Below are 4,884 nucleotides of genomic sequence, written 5' to 3'. Positions count from 1 at the left end.
TGAGCTTGCATGTTCTAAATCTTGCCTGAGGATAGATCCTCCTCTCTTTAGGTATAAAATCTTGTTCAAAGATGGTCCAATCACTCCTAATGAACCTAGTGGTGAGAATGATATTGAAGGTATAGCTTGTCTTAAAGGCATAGCCTATATACTAACCTATTATGTTGTGACAACATACCTCCTAAAGATGAAAATCTCTTCTTGAAAGATGAGAGTACTCTTAAGGGTAAGGAATGTGTAGTCTTGGAAAGAAATGATCAATTGGGTAATGATAGCCTTGGTTTGCTTGAATATTTGAGAAACCCAATAGGTGATTATTCCTTGAAAATTGATTGTGGTTGTGATCCTTTGTATGATACCCCACCCAAGTTTGATGACTATGAGGATGAATTGCTTGCTTCTTGTGAAGACTTAAGTTATAATCCATTTGATTCTGGTTGTGGTACGTATCTACTTGAGGGTTCTTTCATGTAAAGAGAAAGTGTCATTGCTTGGAAATTACTTCTTCTTCTATTTTGTGTGACCTTGTTGTTGAGATTACTCATGGTGATGATTTTGAAACTAGTAATGAGTACATACATGAGGACACCTTAGTTGAAGTTGACTTGAGTGATACCTTTCTCTACTCTCTATTTGCTTTTGATGATGTCTATGCTATTGTAGAGAGTGTGTCTTTTAGATTGGGTAAAGCCTGTGGGGAAAAAGAGTGTTGTCTAGACCCATGTCTATGGCCACTCTTTCCATTTGACCCAGCTACCAAATGTAGATATTATGATGTTGGCACACCCAAATTGTTACTTGGGCTACATAACAAGCAAAGTGACATTCTTGAAAACTCGAGGGCAAAGGTGTCATTATCTTCTTGGGGTAAAGTTACTAAATGTGCATCCTTGCTTGACACACTTGTGCTTAAGTTGCATGATTCCCAACTTGTGGATGCTAAGTTCATACTTTACTTGAAAGGAAGAGGTCATATGTGCTTTAGTGCCTTAAATCCATCCTTGTGCGCTTTATGTTTTATATCTTATGGGCCAAATTGCATTCTTATAGATGACAGTGCCTTGGATGATGCCTTTACACTTGATTCCTTCCTATACTCTTTGCCTATGATGACATCCATACTAGTTTTGGATTTGTATTATATAGAGGTAGAAAACTTGTTGGTTGGTCCACTTATTTGAATAACAATGCTATGTGGGTTCGGTGGACTATAAGACCAATAGTGGCACCACTTTTGATGAGGACACTTGAAGAGGTAATGAAACAATTGTGTCTTATGGTTTCTAAGATAAAGGTAGTCTTACCTTTTGGCTTTAGTGATACCATTAAGACCTTTGTAGTTTCTTTATCTCTTGATACTTGTCATAGCCATATCCTTTGTGAAATTTTCACTAAGCTTTTCATGACTAAAATAAAGGATTCATGGTTATATTTCAAGTGTGTACCCCCTTGGCATGATGATGTTATTTGTTGTACTAACCCTAACCCTCATGCCATGAGGATGTTGTGCTTGTTTCTCCTTTCTTTAGTTTTGCAAGTTGTGGATTCGAGGTTGAATCCTTTTCAAGAAGGGGAGGATGATACGAGCCAAAGGGTCATCATAGCTTTTGATGACATTATTCGAGCCCATACATAAATATTCAAGCTTTGGTCATATTGAGGATACAAGGACATGCATGGAGGACTCATTTTGAGATTACAATAGAGCAAAACCATGTTTGGAAGATTGCTTGGGACTTGTGTTGATGCCTACCAAAGGGTTCCAAGAGGTTTCACATTTTGAAGCTTGAAGGAGGAACCCACGAAGAATTAGTGGGGGCGGCCTTGGAGTGTAAACACTCATTAAGGGTGTTTTAGTCTTTTTGTGCCATTTCTTTACACTCAATAGGAGCCCTTTTTCATTAAGGGTATTTTGGTATTTTATGTAATAAGCTATAAATAGACTCTTTAGGCTTATTTTCTCATTAGTTGTTTATTGATATTTGAAAGACTTCTTCTTTTCTCTTTGAGAGTGTAGTGTAGGGCTTTGAAAAGCCAAGTAGAGTAGGGATTGGAAAAGCCATTATTGATCTTTGCTTAGAAACGGTGGTTGTAAGACAGAGTTGATTCCCTTAGCGGTCACCGTAAGAGTTTGGTGTTGTAATTGCGGGTCTTAAGGGTCTTATCATTTGATACACGATTTGGTTCCTATTTCTCGTAATCTCGTATGTCAAGCTATCTATCTTACTTTATTGCATTTGTTTGTTCTCTTGTGTCTCTTTGTCTTCATCTCTTTAGGTTAGTCTTCTATCAGTGCCCGATTTACCTTCGTACCTTTGCGGTTGATATTGGGAATCCTTGTTCATGGATGAGGAGAATTGGATGGAGGATGTTTGGAATTATTCCACCTCGAAGTTGATGGAACCACTTCCTTGTTCTTGGTCCAACCCGGGGGCCCTTGATAGCCCTTGGTCAATATGTAGACCTCTCTTCTTCTCTTTTTCAATCTCTAAAGCCGCTTGAAAGATTCCTTTAATAGTTTTAAACTTATGAAGTGTCATGTGCATAGAGATTTATTTGTTTAGGCCGACCGTGAATCGGATGATATCATGGCTCACTTTCTCCCCTCTATGATCAAGTTTCAAAATGAGTTATTAAAACTTATCATAGTGAGCCACAACTCACTTATTTCCTTGATTAAAGTTATTCAATTTAGTAAGGAGTTCATGTTGATAGCTCTCGGGTAGGTATCTTTGCCTCATTAGATACTTTAGCCAAAACCAAGGAGCAGTTTATCCCTCAATCAAGACATTGCCAAAATGCTTAACGCAACCCCACCGTGCAGTAGCATACCCCTCAAAATGTGCAATTGCATAACAACTCTTCTTCTTCTGGGTAAGATCATTCACTTGGAAGACCCTCTCACATGTGGATTCCCATGTAAGAAACTCTTTGGGATCACTCTCACCTTTGAAGATTGAAAGTCCCATTTTTATAGTATTAAGGCCCACATCCCTATCTCTAAAACCTTGATAATTCCCGTGGCCAAATCTACCCTCAAGTCCATGGTTCCTTTTGGCTCCATCCTTCTACCTCTCTTCCCTTCTCTATGGTTATCCATACCATACCCCTCTTCTTAGAAGGGTGGATTTTGGACAATTGGAATTTGGTATGGTGGGTTTGCATTTACTGGAGGAGGGGGTCTTTATAATGGAGGATTTTGGAGTGGAGGTGTAACATCCCGTATCTTGCTTGTACTTGTTTTAATTATATGGAACCCGGTATGTTCATATGGTATAGGTAACGGATGAGATTTGTTATGCAAGTATTAATGGTGTAGATGGAATTATAGAGGTTGCCCGTACATTTTAATGTGATGCAACCAAGTTAACGTCAATACGACCATTTAAACTTGGAATCGTAAGCTCGTATTTGAATCTAAAGTTTAAAGTGATCAAGTGTGTATAAGTTGATGGTTAGATTAAAGGGATTAGGAGCTGAAAATGGAGAAAAATATTGAGGTGCTTGCTTGACTTATTTAAACTAGTAGGTGAGTCACCTACTTAAGTTGTTTGGACCAAATTAATGGACCCATGGCTATGGATCAGATTTGGGTCTATGCTAATATACTCATTTGGGCCAAATTGAACAAAAGAGAAAGAAAATGGATAAGTGGCCCAACACACCAATCTGCCAAGGCCCAAATATAATTGAGCCCAACAAGAAATTAAGCAAGTAGGTGCATCACCTACTTTGAAGTTTTAGCAGCTTGGACCCTTAAGTAGGTGCATCACCTACTTGGACCAATTTGACCAATTTTATGGTCCAAAATGCAGCTAAGGAGGTGGACAAGATAGGGCCTTTAAAAGGCCAAGTTGCTGGTCATTTTACTTCACTTTTAAGTCATAAAAAAGGAGTATATTTCAGCAAATCTCTCTACTCTCTATAAAACAACAAGAACAGCAGCCCTATTTTTCCTTCTAGGGTTCTTGAAGAAACCCTCACCTTTGCAGCCCAAGGTAAGTGAAAAAAACTTAAGGTTTTGTTTAAATATCTCATGGAAGATTAGGAAAACAAGTTATAAGTGTTTGACTATAAGTATATGGCTGATTATAGAACAAGCTGTTTGTTCACGTTTCCTTGTTATTGAGGAACTTTTTTTCTTCTTCTTTGGTTTAAGTGTGAAGGAAAGTTCAAGATCTTGAAGAGTTCAATTAAAAGAATAAGTTGCTCAACTAAGGTAAGGTGACTGCTCCATTTTGTTTTTCTTATATATGAATTTGAGAGGGGATTATGGATGTCTTGTTATTGAGAACTCAAGAGATGATGACTTCAATAATTGATTGCTACAATAAAAGGGATTTGGGACTGTTTTGTGGACTGTTTTTTATGTATATGTTATGGGCTGCCAGGTTCAAGTTGGATAAAGGTGTGATGAGTTTGTAACGAATTATAGAAGAAAGATGTGGTGACACACCACCTAACTAATGTTTGCTGCCCAATCTATTTTGCGTATTGTTTGGAATGTGTAATGAAGTCGAGGTGGTTTTGGTGAACTTTATAAGAACCTATATGGTATGTGGGTGTAATTGGAGGGAAATAAGGGTTAAAATAACACCCTTGTTTGATAGATTAATAGTTGCTGCCCAGTTATTATTTTGGGTGAAATTAAGTATCTCAAATGTGTTGATTGGTTACTAATACTAGTTTACCATATATTCTATTGTAGATAAGTAATCTAAAAGGCGGGAAGTCAAGTCGTGTTAGTTTCAGAGTCAAATAACTAGGTATGTAAGGCATACTCTATTTCACACTCTTTGGCATGAAATCGTACAATTGTTCCATCAAGCAAGTTTCTGAGGTTATCCTATAACAAAGTGCTACATAATGGCAGCACATTACACT

This window comes from Capsicum annuum, chromosome 10, assembly GCF_002878395.1.
Source record: "Capsicum annuum cultivar UCD-10X-F1 chromosome 10, UCD10Xv1.1, whole genome shotgun sequence".
Lineage (NCBI taxonomy): Eukaryota > Viridiplantae > Streptophyta > Magnoliopsida > Solanales > Solanaceae > Capsicum > Capsicum annuum.
Note: the sequence above shows the minus strand (reverse complement) of the source record.